The sequence below is a fragment of the Varroa destructor genome, unplaced genomic scaffold, assembly GCF_002443255.2.
Source record: "Varroa destructor unplaced genomic scaffold, Vdes_3.0 BEIS01000001.1, whole genome shotgun sequence".
Classification (NCBI taxonomy): Eukaryota; Metazoa; Arthropoda; class Arachnida; order Mesostigmata; family Varroidae; genus Varroa; species Varroa destructor.
The window spans coordinates 49116085-49135251 of record NW_019211454.1 but is presented as its reverse complement, the minus strand read 5'-3'; the positions used below and the strand labels follow the sequence as shown (position 1 = coordinate 49135251).

Genomic DNA, 19167 nt, shown 5'->3' with positions numbered 1-19167 from the left:
TCGCCGGAAAGTTTAAGGTCTCGAGTTGAAGAACTCGTCCAACCAGCTTTTGAGATTCTCTCTCCTGTCAAATGTACGAGTACTAATTTAATTTGCCTGTGATGAAAAAAAGTGATAATTCGTCGAAGAGAATTTTAAAGAATACGGTGTGTAGAGGAATCTCTCACTAAAGCTTCCCTGTAGAGTCTGGTATTATCTTGAAGAAAGATAATTTTGCTTCGCCTATCAGGTCTATGGGGTAACTTTGTTCACACGACGTAATTGGGCTATGTACAGATCCTTGTTGACTGTCTGTTATTCTCAGGTAAGACCCTTCCAGTCCCTAAGAAAGCAATGGCATGGAAATCTGGCTTAATTCTGGGCTTGGGCGTTTCTTCCCCAGCTACCAATTATTTCCTTTGGTTAACAGCGACATGAAAACATCACATCTTCTCACCAGTGTCCATTTTGTGTAAAAACCTGTCATTGTGGCTGCATGTCGTTTAGTGCCGGGCGAGATGGTGTAAAGCCGTATTCTTTGTGATGTTTACTCAGTTCAATTTTTGGTAAACCCCATAGAGCTTGATAGGCGTATAACCACAATTAATTTTTTGTCTAATTCACGAATTTTTTGCCGGCCGCCTTCTCCTTCAGAAGTACCTTCAGTCAATCCCTATTGACCTCAGACGGCAGGCCGCAGCTACCCGCAGTTCCAACATACTGTTCGTAATCTTCACAAACCAGTTTAAAGCAGTGTTCATAGATATGCGCGTTGTACACGGAGCAGATATCCCATAATATTTTAGCAGCGGTGTGAATTCGGCAAAAGATAAAACAGAGTAGAGGTCTAAAACGCATTTTTTGTCATACGGATTTTCAAAGCCTGAACACAAGAAAATTACTATGAACTTACAGAGGAAACAAAGCACTTTCGATTGGTGCAGTAGAAATGTAAAAGGAAAAGGAAGCATTAAAAATAAATCGAAAGTCTTCTTTTTCATATCCACTATAAGGCCCCTTAGCATGGAAGGTGGCATAATAAATTCTAACTTCTCGAATCTTTTTTATAGGATTAACTCCTTCATTTTCAATCGAAATATGCACGATTGTTATGCCTTTTTACCATTTTGATAACTTATTTATTGTGTTGCTGTGAAAGTTCGGGGTATAAGAGTCGATGAAGTTTGAAAAAATAATTTCGATATAATGTTAAGATTTGGACAATTTTTCTAGTATAATATCATTAAGATCTGGTAAAAAAAATGTGATTTATGGTAGGAATGTCTGCCAACAGAGGCAAATGACAAAATGCCTTTAACGGTAACTCCTGCATTTCTGCAAACGTGACCTGACAGTATGAGGTCCAGCGTCGTCGTGCGGTAGGAGTGACCCTTCTCCGCTCTTAAATTTTGGCTATTTAATGCGGAGTTTTTTCAAATAGTAAAATTCGTAATTGATAAATTAAGATTCAGAAGCTACCAAACGGATACCATAAGCTGTACAATTGATTGCTATAAATTTCCGACTGGTTCATTTAAATCTACCCACTGTTAGTGACCGTTTGTTACTATCTATTTTCATCATAGGTCATCGTAATAACGTAAGAGTAAAGGGAAGTACGCTTCTCTACACCTGCGTTTTCGATCCTCGCTCAGATTTCGTTCTTTTTTCAATTTTTTAATTAATCTTCATTTTATTCATTTGATCAAAATGACAACGATGATCTTTCACATATTCTAAATCAGCATGCCAACACTCGAACGTATTAAGGTGATTCCCCTTTTGCAGGAGGCCATCAACGAGACTAATTTTTAGTGTAAAAATGTTCTTTCTGAAATTTTTATGTATGTAAACCTATTGCAATGTCTTTAATAATGGAACCTTGATTGAATACCAGGTCTTAGGGACCAGCTGCCTAGGGCGTTGCAGTTCCAAACTGCAACTAATATTCCTAAACCGCTCGAATATTTTGATCGTCTTGCAACTTGTCTGCTAACGAACAAAGTGACGATTAGATTTCAATGAGCACAAGTGTATCTCGAATAAATAAACGTCACAAAATATGGCGCCATGATAAGGTAGCGCCATCTACAAAGATGACATGAGTTTTTTTCACGTTTCGTAGTAAGTAAGGAGATTCAAGGGAAAACACTTGGCAAATAATTATATATGTACGTATATATATATATATATATATATATATATATATACAGACGATTATCTAACGGATTTCCAGACGTAATGACCATTCGTCACTCTAAGTGAATGCTCTTGCCTTGGTCGCTCAGTACAATTTCAATTGCGAAGTACAGGGGTATCTTGAATAAACAAAATGTCGCACCATTTTTAATGTAGCGTCATCTTATGTTTGTCGTTTTCCATAGTGAACTGCCCATTATATGTGTAGTATCTTATTATTTCTATTTTTTGTAGGCAAATAGTTCATAATGGCATCCTTTATTTCATCTTATATATATATATATATATATATATACAGAAAAGTTATAAAATTCTCAGTAATATATAGTATAGTGAACTCAAGTACAGTATAGTAAAATAAAAAAATGAATGAAAATTAACGAATCTTTATTTCGGGCCCGTTTCTTATATCTTCTTATCTTAGACAAACATTATAACGTTTATTATATTATACATATATTATTACATCGCTTTCAACTAATTGCGTAGGCCGGGTTAATTCTAACAAGACAAATCGATATTGATTAGATTTATCTATTAATAATGCTGTGTGGCAGTCTCCAGAAGACTACTACGCTAGTAAACAGTCTCAATTTGTTTCTATCTGACTAGCGAATCCGTTAAACAATCTTACCTTGAATAAATTACCTATCAGCGGTGGAGACCTTTGGTGGTGGTGGTAGTGTATATATGATGGCGCACGCAGCGTTAGCGTAGAACTTTGTCAACCACTTGAAGCGGCCGGCGTCTAGAAGAGTTTGGCACCGGGAGACCCTTTTCTGGGTCCTCTGTATCCCAGTAATCGTCCCTCGAGCGTATTACCTTACTGCTGACGAAAGAGGTGTCTTTATAAAGCCGACTTCCGTCGAGCCGAGTAGAATTGAAGCTGCACTCTGCCTTTTCTGAGATAGACCCTGGCTGTCGGTGAAGGGCAACTAAGGCTGCTGATGGCTTCGCAGAAGTCTAACCTGATTGATCAGTAAGTGTGTATTGTGTGTATTTGCTGTGAAAACCCCTACATTTCGAGTCCCTCCGCGGGGACCATTTGTCTTGACCTTCGAAGGAGAGACGAACGACACGGTTGCCTTGAAGTGGAAATAAACTCGCAGAAGGTTTCAATCGGGTCATTCGGGTGTTGGCCAAATCAGAGCGCAACGACTGCTGAATACAATGAGGGTTATCCAGCTATCATCCTGGGCATATTGAGTCACTACGGAACTATTTATAAAGCACAAGCAGTCGACTCGATTCGGGCGAATGTAAATCATATGGTATTTTTTAGTTAATGCTGTTAAAAATCAGTCCATGTGCTGAAATGCACCTTCCTGCATCTCATCATAAATTATATAGCAAAACAAATAAAGGTGTTTTAAAATTTAATTAAGAGCATTAGCAGGGTATGTGGTAATGTGAACGTTACGAAAAAAATGAGAGAATGTAGATCTCAGCCGAAAAATCTGATTTATATTATTATCACCATCCATGGTGTGTTAGAATTATAGAAATGAACACATTTGGATATTTTTAAATGGAGAAATATGGATTTTATTCTAAAGAATACTCCGAATTTCTTTTTATATGGTTAAATATATTACTTTTAATCCATTATACCGTCCAATGCCCACCGAATATTGCACTCTGCTAACGCAAGTTTTCTTTTACTTTGTGCTCTTTACTTTAGATCCTTCACTAATTTTTGTTCACCTTAGCAAACCATGCTACAATCGCTTACCGCCTATGGCGTCGCTCTATTTTTTTTCTGTTCACGGTCCTCTTTAAAAAAAATGTAAAAGACATTAGTCTTTTACGTTACTTGTTTGCCACGTTGCATTACGCGTACACATATACGTTCGTCCACATGGAGCCGGCTAAACCTGAAAATTACAGTTTGGATCGAAGCAGCAGTGTCTTAGTTGGCAGTCGGCCGGCACGACTTGGTGATGAGTTGCCAAGAGCTGAGTGCTAACCGAGGAGGCCCTTAGCCTCTAGCCGAGAAAATCAAGCTTGCGCTGTCCGAGCGCCGCTAGTACCGGCTCAGCATTTCAGCAGTCGGCTTAACTTGTCATATCTGCGTACGCACAAAGGTACAGAGTCGAAGAATGCACGAACATGACGTGTATGTGTGTGTGCATGCGGAGCACCGGCCTAAGTGGGTGAAGGAACGAAAACCTTTGTGCGGGTGCTCGCACAGGTATAACAATTCCAGTATCCCACTTCCCACTGAAGGGCGGCTATGAGATAAATGACGTATTTGCGTTTTGACAGGACTAGACCTTGGGGGCGGTGTAAGGGAAACAAAGGGGAGTGAAAGAGCGGAAAAAAAAAAGAAAATTGGGGCAGCTATGTTTCTAGTTCTCCTACTTTAGCAGAGGGTACGCTTATAGTAAACTCACATAGCAGGCTACTACATACCGCGTGTATAGAAAAGCCACTGCACTGGCGTCGATTTCCATGCTGTCTTTTCTCGCTGGCTCGACCTGCCCAACCCTGCGTTACGCTCTCTATCTTATACAATGGTGACAAATGGCTGGGGTGGCACGAGTCCGGAGAGAAGGCGCAAATAGCTCGACACTGCCTGTCGTTGCGGTGGCAGTCCGTATAGTGAGTTGGCTAACGGCAGAACAGACAGTGGACTCGGGGTCTTTAGTTGTTGTGAGGCCTGCCTGCCTGCCCTTCCATGTCTCCTCAACACTGCGAGCTGGCCTGGTACACAGACAGAGATGAGACACTAGAACAACTAGCCCTTCATCATAGCATTTACATTCTTCAGCTGAATTCCTCTGCAAAGCAAATGCGATTCATATTATAGCGTTGTATAACCGCAAAGGGTCATTGACATGGCTTACACGCCCGTATGTTCGAATGAAATCACAAACAGGCGCATGAGTCGCCGGCCTCGTCTGACTTGCACGTATTTTAGAAGCTAAACGTTAACACAAATGTATAACAGATGTCATAGAGAAGCCGGCAAAGCCACTGCTGACAAATACGCTACTTCTATAATATGTTACGTTCTCTGGCAGGGTATTGTACGTACAATAATGTATATTGTAAATGTGATTGTTGAATATAATAAGGTCGGTATACAGGAATAGTTGAATTTCAAATGGCGTCATTCAAGCTCTGTTTCTCCTTATAGGCAGGTGTTCCAAAATGCCTGAAACAGCGCTCAATAGTGTCATCGTGCGAAAATAAAAAAAAAAAAATAGACATACTTCCCTAAACACAACTAGTTCAAGTCGACAAATTCGTTAAGCAGGAAAATTCGTGTGTTAGAATGTTTCAACGTCTTTTTATGGGAACTGGTTGTTTACGATAAAAGCTGTTTTCAGGCCAGTCTTACCTTCAAGATAGAAAAGCGCATAATCAGCTAGCACGTCGAACTGAACTGCAGCAGCCAGTGGAAACAGTTCTAATTCGTTAACTCATCGAAAATGCTTACCGTCATAGCCGTAAGTAGGCATAGACACCTGCATTGAGATTTAGAACCAGGAAGCAGGCTCACCTAAACTTTTAGCTCAGCGCGTATTCAGCCTGACCTTGTTATTGTGGACAAGTCTCACAAAATGTAGGGCCATCAAGAAAAGTCTCGTGAGACGTTGAGCCAAAACGCGGAGATTGAGAGAAGCAAGAGGCAGAGCAAGGGATAAGGAGCCAGAAGATCTAGGCAATACCGAGTAAAAAAAATTGTATAGTAAGGGAACGGGGCCTTAGCAATGCTAAGTATAGGGTAGAGCAGCTGTATTCCCTTAGTCATGGCCGTTGCCGTGCTGGCGGTAGTATCGAGTGGAGACCTCAAGAGCCTCGAGGGTACCGCCAAGAGAGAGAACTCATTTGTGCGTGTCTCCCAGCTTTTTTTTTTCTCGTCGTTTCTTTTCCCCTGCTCTCCTTTCTTCCTCTTGCTCTCCACTCGTTGAACTGAAAGGAACGCCTAAGGGAAGTGGGAAGTGCAACCAAGGCGATCCAATCGGCGGAAAAAGAGGGAACAGGATGAACGGGGTGCGTTGGGCTACTTGCTTGTCTCTTTTGCCGGTCGGCTCTAGCCCCACGTTAGTTGAGCCGCGCTACCGTGGCTCGGCCCGTTGAACGCCAAGAGGACGACTCTATGTCGACCGGCTGCGGCGACCGCGGTACCGATGTCCCGCTACGCCCAAGGGAGTGGTTCGTTTCGTCGTGGGCATTACTCGAGAAAACCTAAAAGGTACAACGACGGCAGAGTCGGCGGCTGGTAGGAGCAGCTGCAGCAGCAACGTAAGTGGTACCTCCCACTTCTCTAGCTGTCTCCGCTGTGCTTAGGCCGAGCACAAGCACTGCCTCATGTAAGGCATGCTAGGTAGCCAAGTCCAGTGTTGTGACTACTGCTGATGCTATAGCTGCTAGCAGTGTGTTCCTTTCACGAACCCTCTCTAAGGGCCTACGAAGACATAGTAGAGGTTGTAAATTGTAAAAGGAGTACCTTCGTGTGAGGCTGTAGCATTGTAGTTTGTTGGTGGCTAGAGTTTGACCCCATAGGGCTTCAGTGGCTTAGATCTACTCATGGTCATTTAAAGAATGGTTTGCTGGACCAGGCGGATGAGTCGACATCGGTCCGGCACCAGCAGCAGAATAAAAACAGCGTAGTTGGTCGTGGTGAACATGGCCGTCGTTGCCGCCACTCGAACTGGCCAGCGGCCGCGGGCACTGTCCTGGCGAGGCGCTGGCGTCGACAAGGGCACGAAATCCAGAGGCGGATCACCGGAATGGGCTGAAGGGTCGACAAGGGCTTAAATGGCTAAAAGCACAAGAAGAAACAAAAGAGCACTTCAGTGGTACACGAGAGGAGCAAGCTATATTAAAGAAACCGTAAGTAGTAGCTATACTAGGTACAGTTGTAATATCGTTGTGGTGACTCGAAATAGAAATACTTTATTGATTCTATTTCGTCTTTTTAAACGTCCTGGAACGTGTTGCACGCTGATAAGGTGCATGATAGTACAAGAAAGAAAAAATCGACGAGGAGGAATTAAATAAGTGTTGTAATCATATATCAAGCAGATCTTGTCTATTCTATGCTATTCTTTTGTATTTGTTTATTCGCAAGGTTTAGTCGGTGTGGTCAGCGAAGCTCATAAGGAAAAAATTGGCTACCTAAGCCAGCCCAGCAGGGTATAGTTCCATTACTGTGATATATATATACAACTAGTGTTGATTGGAAAAGTACTTGTGATTAAGTAGGCCATACCCTATTGCTACCAAAGTGGACACATCTAAGTACGCCGCGCTTAAGCGGCTTCGTTTTCATTTACCGAATTGATCTTATCAGATTAAAGTCGTAGACCAGTCTTAGCCGACTGTCTCAAGGGTTCCTCTCGAAAACTGTGGTTTTCTAATGCTATACTTCTAGTAGACAAAAAAACAATAGATGCGACACTTTATGTTGGTACTCTCTCCCTAATGTCTCGCTTAATTGTGAACCATTGCCGCCTGTAAACAAATGGTACAATGCGCTGTAGGTGGTGTCGTAAGAGCGCAAAATTTTGGTTAAACATAGGGTAAAACCGTAAAATTAATAATGTCACAGTTTTTTCTACTATGTTTCTACCGTTATTAAGCGACAAATGATTAGATGTACAAGTGACGTTTTATTAAAACGTTACTAGACTTATGCCAATTCATACAAACTGATTATTTCGTAAGTTCTATGGCATGGACACTTCACTTAAAAGCGTATATCATCCTTTTTCACTGTATTCAGAAGTTTTTTTTCGTGCCGATAGAAAGATGCAAGGAATTCTTGTTGTCTGTCGCCTCCTCATTGTACTAGCAGTAAGGTGGATATAAACTTACAAAGTTCTAGTAAGAGGTCTCAAAACATTTTTTCAACATAAGACAAAATCATTTGCTATTTTGAAATTTCACTCCACTAAAAGCAATCGCTTGAATGGAAGTATAAAGCGAGGCTTATGGATGAAGATCCATACCTAAGTGGAAGCACCAAAATGGCATTCCTGCAATGGTTCTAATATCAAAATGAAATTTTTTACTATCTTGTATGCTCTACATTCCTCTCATTATAAGTTCTCACCTTTGACTCAATGAAGATGTACTTTAATTGAGTCACTACGCAATACCTATAATGCTAACGTAAGTTTATAACCCACCTTTTACTATCTCTCTTCCTTGGACGATAATGTTCAACAGGACTTAGCAGGCTCTGCTTACACATATAGAAAGGTTAACGCCCCTTTCCATGGTTTGGAGGGGCGACCGAGGGTTAGCGTCCTAGTTATTTGCTATCAACACTTTTTCAAGGCTGTATCAAACCTTCATTTATTTCGTTTTCTTACTTGCCCAATTTCTCTAAATCCTTTTAGGTCTTCTGCACCAGATTGATTTCAGATCCCAGAAAAGGTCAAAGCCAGTCATTAACGTAAACAAACTGTTGTAGGATCCAGCCGAGGGAAACTGAACAATTGAGGAATCAATGTTTCTTTGCTTTTTAGGCATCGATTTATTGATGCCGAGATCAAACTACGTAAGGCGTCATTTTTGATATCTACTGGTAACTCACAGTGAAGTGTATGTTAAACTAGGAGCTATACGTATAACACGTCAAATGATGCATGCTCACTCAGTAGACTCGCCCTTGATGTCCCTATAAAAATCAATAGTAGTTTAAATATAAGCTCTATTATGGAGGTTTATGTATATATACATACATATTTAATGATCAACATCTAAACACTTGACTGTCGTGATGGTTAAATTGATACTTTGTAGCACAGTGTTATATTCGATGTTCGGCTGAGATGTTTCTACTCATATGATCTAAATTATCGATACCAGCTCAAAGCGCAGTTACGTTGTGAAGAATTTTCAGCCTGGTTGGTAACCGTGCACGACCCAGTTGAAGATCTGCAATAGATGCACTAATCTTGATAGGGTTAGCTTATACCACTAGTGTCAAGGTTCGCCGCTTGAGTCGCTTGGAGCTATGCTGGGTCACAAACCTTGCTCCATGATGTATATACAATATATTATATATATAGCGTGAAGCTAAGAATAGCAATGATCTCAGGCGAAAACAACGGAGAAAACACGAAGTGCAGAGCTATAATCATAAGAACAAGCCCAACTACTCTATCGATGTTGATTGGATGGTATTGGAAAACTAACATGAAATTGGGAACACCATCATTGGGGGTAAACAAAACACGACCAAAAAAAAAACCTACTGATTCACGTAGGCTGGGCATATCTGCACCAGCTGAATTATAGCAAATATCCCAGTCCCTACATCGAATCTATGGGACTGTCTCACTAACCTACCCACTAACGAGTGCATGAATCCATAAAGCACAGTGCGAGGACTGAACGACCAACGAGAAGCACAATGTTTCTTTGTCAGACTTCTAGATCTTTCGCTATTGCCTGTCTTCTATACGAGTTTCAAGAGAGGACTGGTATTGATGAAAGTATCGATCTTTCTGAAAAGACGTCTGGCTCCTAATAATAGCTGAGCAATTCATACATTAGCTACTGCCCATAGTGTGAAATGGATTAAATATATAAAATAATCTACGATGCTCTAGAAAGTATTCAGCACTTATGTCCTAATTAGTACACATATGCGTATTATAGTTGCAGCTGAACCTGTTTTATATCGTTCGAGAATGTTCCATGCTTCATAGCATTAGTTCAATAATCTTCTCGCGAAGAAAGAACAAACGCTTTAACATAAAAACGCGGTTTCTGAGACATTTTCAATACATGACTGCCGTGACGATCTGTAAGCAAAAACTTGTGTAATAAAAAAAAAACAAACTGCAGTTTTACACAGCATTTATCAGTATAACGTGTTTGTCTGCGTACGCATAAACGCAGTGATTTAATATTTGTTAATGCTTCATGGTAAGGTATAATGGCTGGCCATTTTCAGTTCTTATAGAGGCGTATACCCAAGCCATTTCACCAAAGGATTGTGACGTTTGACAAGATGAACGCACGCATTCTTCAGTGCCGCTACTCAACTACGATGGCTTTTAACAAAAGAATAGTATGCAGCGATGGTACCCTAAATTTTCATATGCAGGTAGTTGTACCTATAGATGATGGCACATATGTGGACAAATTACACGGTACCATTCTATTGATCGGTTACAATAAAAAAAAAGTTACATCGCAGACGCATAAGAGCGAAGACGTTCTAAAAAGCGTGCCACTTAGGAACGTATTCGCTTCCGAACCTGCGTACAAGTAAGTCTATACTGACTCGTCTGCATACATACTTCCCTTGGGAACTGCAGCATGCCTCCCGCTTCGTAACCGTCGCCGCTCGTTCCATTAAGCTATTTCACCCACCCAACTTAGAAACTTTTATGCACTATATACGCTCTACTTTTTTATAGCAGGTTATATATATGCGCTGGACGTGGTAAGAAACATTACGACGAACAAAGTGAATAGGAAAGATATATGACCATACATCTAGATTTGACACTCGCGTATATTGCTGAAGGAGACCCTTGATGAACCTGACAATTGAAAAATTGTAAATCTTAATACAGCAGTCCAAACATTTTGACTTTGTGCATCATTCAATAGCGAAGTGCAAAAAGCGCCGCGGTGCGTTGAGCGTCATCTTCAGTGTCACCGCCAAAAATACCGAATATACCACTGCTTCTCACAAATACCGCATACGTGTACGTGCATGTAAAACTATATGTTGTGTGTACTTACTCGTGCTCAGGTAGGATGGGCTTAGTTTCAGCCGTGTGCTTATGTCTAGGTGCGTCGTGGCGTGACGACTGGCGCCCCAGGTAACGACCAACAAAAGCTACGCCACGTTATGCTTGGACCAGTAGATTAGTTTTGCTTTGACAAATATTTAGATAATGTTAACTACTCAATCATTCTGTTTGCTATATTACATAGGAACAGAGGTGGCAGCAACGGTAAACTGTCTGACATCAACGCCGAAAATGAGTGTCCTGAAAGACTTCAGCGATTTCGAGCAGATGAAAAGAAGGCTGTTTGTCGCCGCGGCACTAATGAGTATAATGGATGATGACAGTGGTAATGAGATTCTATTGGCTTGCTTTTAAATCTCAGCAACATTACGCCTGACAGCTCCTGAATTTACCACTATATCATTTGCTGTCACGTTGAACGCAAGTCCATCGAATGGCTACTGTATATTGAAGAGCAAATAAGCTGTTCTTGGTAAAGAGGAGGTTGTGCATATGATTCCGACAATCTAACGCTTAGAGATGAAAAGTTCTTCGGGATGCGGCAGAGTGTTTGAAATAAAAGCAATTGGACATGACCGAGGGTTTGTTAAAATTATACTGAACGCCAAGCGAACCACACTGCTGAAGCACATCGTGATAGAGGAGAACACGGTATTCGAAGACGGGAAGTAAGAGTGCACGGAAGAAGATGGTGTCGAAGCTGTGGGCGTGCATACTCCCTACAACGATTCCCTTCCATAGGACAAGAATTATTTCGCACCTTTATGCATATCGAGGCAGAACGTAAGTGCACTGCAGCACCTCACAGGCAGTGTGGTACTAGCCTTTCCGTTAAGATAATGAATAGCGTATGGCGTTTGCCTATATGTTTCAGCGTTCTTGGAGCCAGCCTTAAAGACCTGCTTTGCGTCGTGTATATATATACGCTTCTTCGTTACATATGCGTACGCCGAATATGTAACGAACAGAGACAGAAAACTCTTCTTTATCTGGAGAGTGGATAACAATCTCTTCAACTTAATCCGATCCTGCGGGATCCTCTTAGAACGCTATTTTCCATGGGGTATTATCTGCATTAACATTAATTAAGTGAATGAACCGAAACCAGCATATATATATTACACTTGTCCTGATCTACAGACTCTGCAAAAATTCATGCTGTTACGTAAAAAAATTAGTTGGTGTCATGCTTTCTCATATAGTTCCATCGTGTTCTGCTCGATACACGTCAGCACTTGCGCGAACAACTCCTCAAATACCAGACCCAACGAACTTAACAATGCCATCCAGTTGTCGCAAGACCAAACCACGCTATCACTTTTAGCACGCGCGATTTTTCGTATGCTTATGATACAGGACACAACCAATAGCATTGCGCCGTACGGCAGCGCCAAACCGATTGTACGTTGTATTATTGTGTGCCTAGTCTCTGGAGAAAGATGTCAAGATCCTTAAGTCTGTACGAATTTCACGCACTAATGGTTCTCTGGCCATGATATTGCAGACTTATTTAAGCGTGGATGGAGGCTCTTGGGCTCGCAGAGCTAGCTGATAGCTTCTGGGTACGTGAACGTATGTCTGTGTGAGCACGAACGACACAGAACAAAGGGTATAAAATCATCAACTAGTGTTTAACAGACGACAAGGCCGAGTCGACCTCTACGAGTCGATGAAAACACCGCTCGGGGGCTGAACCGCGGGGGCCGACGACCGAGTGCCTGCCAGTTTAAGGTCCACTGGGTTTTAACAGAGGGCACACCATCAACGGTGGAGCGAATACTCGCTACCAACCCCTTTCCCCTTCCCTCTATACCCATTTAGAGCGAGTCTGTCGTAATCTACACTTGGAAACCTTCTATAAGTCAATCGAGATGCGTATCTGGAGGTGCCCATGCATTATATATGTACATTTATAATATCGGGAACTTGCACGGATTTTTAAGCTTTTACACTGCTAGTGATAGTGTACATTGTCTACATCATTTCGAGTGCTTGCAAGATGTCGTCTACTATATGAACATATTGAGCTGATTTGGCAGAAATCGATTACGGAGTTATTAGATTTGGGATGGGTTTCTAACCATATTTAAATGTGTGGTTACAGGGTAAAAAGCCTTCTGAAAATAAAATTCTGCATAAATATTCTCTGTTTAAATCCAGTGAGAGAGAATTTGGTCAATATATACAACTTGTAGGTGTACGAGTTCATGTTAATCGTTGGTATGTCGTCAGGTTAGCCCTTCAACAAAACGAACGTCCCCACCATGTTGAAATATATGCATTTATGTACTGGACGTATCGTGATTTCATACAGTATAATAATAATTGTTATAATTTTCTTAGAAGGTGTACAACAGCCGTTCGCTAGGTTTGAGAAAAGTAAGAATTGAGAGCAAGAGAAGACTAACTGTATACTATTATCACTATCATTAAATCAATTTAGTACCCAATCGAGGGTGTATCTAAGTACGAGTACACTAGCAGATCTCGAAAACGACGCCAAATTATGTTTATAATCTAACTATGGTCTACGGTAACATACAATATGGCCTTGCATCTAAAGCTGCTAATTCAAAATATCCAGCCTTGTGGTCTTTCCCAGTGAAACAAATTGAATCTATACAAGCTACGCTATGAGGACGAAATTTGCGGTACACCTGGGTACACCGCGAGCTGCTGAGCGATACCGTGTCTTTAACATATGTACAATTGTGTTGTGGTTTTCGAAATATTCAACCCAGTTTTACTTGAGTTGGGACATGTCATGTTATTAACAGCTCTTTTGACCGAAAGCCAGCTGACATTTATTGCTAACATGGCAGAGTCACTTATGTACAAGGATTGGCACAGTTTAAAAAACTAAACATGGAAATTATGTTCCTACGCTAGAAACGTATCGCACGATCCGGTTGACCGGTTGAGACTGCTCTATAGCTACTAGGCAAGATCGCATCTGGGTTAGTTCGACTACTGTTAAGACGGACGTGGGCAGTTGCACCGTCCAGGTTTAACCCAACTAACAGAGTATTTTTACGCCCGTTGCCTTCTAGAGGCTCAGAACTACTTTGGCATAGCCTGCACCAGGCAACGAGCCTTTATATTTAAAATCTATTTGTTTCTTTGGGGACGTTTCTTTTGAAGGTTTAATAAGTATGCTTGCTAAAGTTACCATAGTACGAGCGGACTCAGCGCAGTAACGATTTCAGAGGCAGTATTTCATTATGAGCGATTGGCATTGCCCATGGCAGCTAAGGTGCAAGGTTACCGCTAAGTGAGACATGCGTGTCCCTTTTGGTACTTGGGCAATTTATTTATTAATATAGGATAATTAACACCGAAATATAGCTAAGTGAGGTAAGTTCCTTATAACTATAAATCGATAGAGCTTCATCGCATGCACATATATACAAGCTAAATTATTTTCGAGTGAACATCAGAAGAAGCGGGTAAACGATATTTCACCTAATAAGTTTGAAAAAGCCAAACTTTTTATGGAACCTTTACATCAAGTTTTTAGGCAAACTATCCAAGTCGCGTTGCTATTAGTTTTCGAAAATTCAGATCGTCTGCCAAAAAACAAAACTATTTGGACAATTCGAACGGGGATTATCCAAACCCCTATCTACGCTTTTTCTGTCCGCGCGATTTTTGATCAAAGCATATTTACGGGCATCGATGATCGATCAATCTGTTTTGAGCAGAAAAGCCTATTAACGTTAACTGAGAAACTTGCTGATAAAACAGAGCCAGTTCAACGTAACGTTTTTGCTATAAGAAAGATAAAAAAGCGCCCTTTTTTTCGTGTATCAAACTGTCGAATCTATTCCAGTGTCCACCCTGGACGCACACCACGGCACTGGCATACGCAAAATTGTATTTCCACCAAGGAGTCTTTAACACACCCGCACGATCTGCGCTTTTAGGGGACTCAATTTTCGAAGTGTTAATGGGGTATAGGAATTGCTATGTGCTGACACCTTCGATGAGTCGCTATTTTAACTTCTCCTTGAATTATCTGAAACCAAGCACATGCTGAATATCATGTGAAAATAAACAAACATTCGCATCTTATTTAGGTACTTAGTGCTTAGCGAGAGGCTAGCAAATGCGATAACGAAGTTCTAACATGACGAAAATACACTCTTTACTACAAAATACGTTTTCGTAATAATCATATGTTCATGCTTAAGATTTGCTTATCGCGCCATTTCGTTCAATACTCCACTACGTCCCTATAATTTATTCGAAATTATTATCTATTATACAGTCCTCTCATTAAAAATAATTTTGAGTGGAGTTACCCCCGCTCTCCGAATCTAGTATCCAGTGCCTGGCGGAGCTCTTTGTATATAGTAGACGTGAGCAGTGTAATGAAGCTCTCGCTGATCAAAGCAACTGCGCTATTTGAGTGTTCATTATTGAATCAAATTATTTAGAATAGCATCCTCTCAAGGCCTAACGGTTCTGATACAGTAGCCTGTTTACCTTATTGCTGCTTGAATAAGCTTTAGTTTTGCTAAGTCTATATATTCTTCTATTTTGCACCATACATTCATGACGTGCAGTTCAGCAAAGCCGAAGCGGGTTGCATCAGGATCCGTCAACTCCTTCCTCAAATTCCTTTTTGCTCTGAGCTTATCCTGAATTATCCTGTAGGTGGCATGTTAACCTTCAATACTTCTGCAATCTTTGCAGCATTAAAACTGTGAAATTCGTGGCTATTTAGCTGTGTTCTTTTACATCAATAGAGTACCAAGATAAAGGTAACAGCACACTTTCCTCGTGCTATATACGAGCCCCTAAAGTATTTCCTAGATGTACGGTATTGTTAAGATATGATGCTCCTTTCATTTTCATTTTCCTGAAAGGATATGTCAAAGCCCAGTAGTATCTATCGCTCCCCTAGCGATTTTCAGCGATTCGTCGCCTTGAAGAGAGATGTTTTGGTATATCGTTCGGCATAGGCTGTTGGCTTTCCGGCCAACCTAAAACAGGACGTATTAGTCTGGTAATGGATGGCCGAGTTCTCCCGCAGGTGCCCTCCGTAACCATAATTAAGTGTATCCCATCACAAGCGTGCACATACAAAGCACCTGGCAACCCCCAGTGTCTCTTCATTGATAACTGCGATATACTATGCATGTGTGTTTTGGACGTGTATCCTTAAGTCGGTCCGGAAAATATTCACTACCTCTTCAATGCACTATGGGACGTAAGGATGAGAAACTCAACAGTCTATATCCTATAACGTGAAACGACGCGTAGCGATTGTAAAGACGTGTATTATACAAATGTATGGATAGGTAAAGAAGTCTAATGCACGCTGCGCTAAGTTGGGAAAAATGCCGTGAACACTTTCAAAATGTGGCTTATTTACAAGCTGGCGCTAAAGTTGTGCATATACATATTGTGGTCATAATCTATTTAAAATAGGTCAGCTACAAATGCTAAAACTTCGTACCGAATTTATACGGCTATACCTTCTCATTTGACCTAGACGTTTGGTACTGTGTAATACAGGTTCTACATAAATCATTTCTATTTTTCTTAATAAGCGACAAAAATAACTAACTTAGGAAAACTTACATATAAACAGAGCAGTGAAAAAAATAGCACAAGAGCGGTAGTGTGGGCTTTTTTTTCAGGGAGTAGGTTATAGCAGATGATCACAGGAAAAGAAATAAGCATGGCAGACTCTTATGTAGCGTGTCTACTTGTAAGAGTAGGCGCCGATGACTGCACAGTTTTTACAAAAGACCAAATATCTCAATTTAAAGAAGAGTACATTTCTTACCATCTCTACAACGTCAGTAAGCTACCCATATGGCTATAAGTTTGTGGCCTGTGTCACTATCAGATGTACGTGAAGTTGATGCTAAGATTGCGGATTGAAAGGGGGGAACAACATCAAAACGTAACAAACGTAAAAAGCTGGGCTTTCGCAACAGTCACAAAACCATTGCGAAGAACGTTATTATTAACGCAATTTCGAGGTATACTATCGCAAGTAATTCTGCTACAGTTACATAAATCGGATTCCCTGAATTTCAGAATAGCTGACGCACTCGTGGCGTGTCGGAGCTGAGAAAAATTGCGTCCCTCGATATTAGCCCTGCATGGAGACGGGTCCGAGGCCGTACAAGCTCTTACAAGATTACCCAAGCGTTTCCGCAGAATCATTTCTAAATGTGACCAAAAGACGGAAGAATCGATCAATAATGACAGCGAAACACCTGCTCGTGGGGTCAAAATTCCGAAACTTCTTATACAAAGGACATCTAAGTAGAGGGTAACTGTGTATTTATTCACAGTATTGCAGGTTGCTAGCCTGAACTTATGCAGCACTTTTCCCCGCATATTTGCCTTTTTTTTCGAGTCATTCGTCGCTTTCCATCTGCGGTTTTAAACATTGTCCTTTTTTACCGTTTTTAGCCATTCTGATGGAGATTGGCGCTTGAAGAACTATTCAACGCCATTACGGAAGACGGATCAGCAGTGAAGCTGGTATATGATTTTTGGTAGGTTTTGAATTTCAGGCACAATAGAGAAAGATTTTAGTGAAATACATCACCTTAGGCAGTTCGAAAAACCCATCGCATTTATAGGAGGCAAGTATCAGAGGCCTTAAACAGCCCAATATCAAGAAGACCCAAGTGCACCTTTTACTAAAGGCCCCACATTTAAGAAAATATCATTAAACAAGGTTGGTATTGATAACGCTTTCGTGCCAATTGTATTTCGGTATTCTAGCAGACGAAAGAACGTTGTTTTGAGTCATTGCTAACCTTAATCATTTTCTTGTAGGTATTAGTATTAAACGATGAAATAGTAAAAAACGACAAAGTTGCCGGGCCCACCAGGCCGCGATATCACGGACAACTCAAACCAAGCTTGATGCTAGTTAGGTAATGAGGCGTACTACTATACAAATATCAACGTTAATATTAGCAGGCAACAATGACTGGTTGGTCAGGCGTCCACAGAGGGCCCGTCGAATACGTTAGTCTGACATAATAATCACGTTCTAACGACTACCACGCCCGACAAGATTACCCTTTACTAATATCTCTGCTGACCGAGTGGAATAATGCGCTCTGTTCTCAAAAGGCATTAGTGTTACACATAGGAGTCACATTTATTAAATGATTACGATCGAGATTCAGGATTGGATCACAAGAGAAAATTAAGTATGTCGGAAGTAAATCGCTATACGACCTTCGAAGGTGTCAGCGGTCAAACGAAGGAAATTTTGCGATTAAACTATTTTCAGATGCCACAAATTTCAGACACGATGTTATCAGCCTGTACTTCGTTTATATTACAATTATTTCCGTATATTTACTCTTTATTGCTAGCTTATTACATGGCCATATTAAATCACCCAAAAAATGTCCTTACCCACTTAGCATGGCATTACATGAAGGCATAAAATACGATTTGTCGAATGTGCGCATGCCCCTATGGTCGCATATAACATATATATTGAAATAAATGATTATACATTTCTGTGTATATTTATCACCATGACGGTATTATGGCTTACCAACAGCACTAACTCCTGCTGTCTCTTTACTATACATTTTTCTATTATGCTCGTGCAGAACGTACACGTACGACGGTATCAGCATTAACCTTCATGGTTATGTCAAGCTGGTCTTGTCTCAGAATAAGTCAGCTCAGCGCATCAGATATAAGTACTAGGATACCAGCGAGTTTGTGCTTGTGCTAGACAAAGATGTAAAGAGAACACAATGGGAACAGTCCCTTCTCGCGGAAGATGCTCTGTTTTCTTGAATGAATAATGAACACTTGGATAAAGGTTGAGTTAACCTTTCCCTCTGAGATGCTATGGCCAAGCTGAGCTCTCAACAGTTTACTCGGTCCATCAGATCGTAACCTCCTGCTCGGGACCAAAAGCGTCCACTCTGTTGAACGCCAAAAAACTGCTGGACTGTTTGCAGCTTCCGTCGTTAACGATGGTTGAGCTTTTTGCGCAACTGCGTTCACAGTATAGGGTGGCGTTGCCCAAAACGCTTACCCCGCTGTTAGGGTAACCTTAGGCAAAGAAAGCGCCAGCTAAAGCTAAATTACTAGCAGACATTGAGATAGAAGGAAAAGTGAAGGCATGACAGATGATTCAAGATCAATTGATAATCGTCTTAATTGTCAATACGAATGATGCAAGTGTAAGGTATTGATAGTCAGAAAACACAGGCAGCTTTGGAATATATATATATATATATATATACATATATATGAT

General features: G+C 41.0%; 2 long non-coding RNA genes across 5 annotated transcripts; one reads left to right on the top strand and one right to left on the bottom strand.

Moving 5' to 3' along the window:
- Nucleotides 1-2548: 2548 nt before the first annotated feature.
- On the bottom strand, nt 2549-6163 carry LOC111253261 (uncharacterized). 2 transcript variants are annotated; one of them, XR_002674544.2, is made up of 3 exons: nt 5522-6163; nt 4591-4958; nt 2549-4052 (listed from the first exon to the last, which is right to left on the bottom strand). It is a non-coding gene; the product is annotated as an uncharacterized LOC111253261 (long non-coding RNA). The 2 variants fall into 2 exon arrangements; XR_015326716.1 differs by having other exon boundaries at nt 2549-4958.
- Nucleotides 6164-6195: 32 nt separating this feature from the next.
- LOC111253253 (uncharacterized) lies at nt 6196-18462 on the top strand. 3 transcript variants are annotated; one of them, XR_002674542.2, is made up of 3 exons: nt 6201-7020; nt 16959-17196; nt 17340-18462. It is a non-coding gene; the product is annotated as an uncharacterized LOC111253253 (long non-coding RNA). The 3 variants fall into 3 exon arrangements; XR_002674543.2 differs by having other exon boundaries at nt 6208-6429; nt 6747-7020; nt 16959-18462; XR_002674540.2 differs by having other exon boundaries at nt 6196-7020; nt 16959-18462.
- The last annotated feature ends 705 nt before the right edge of the window (nt 18463-19167 follow it).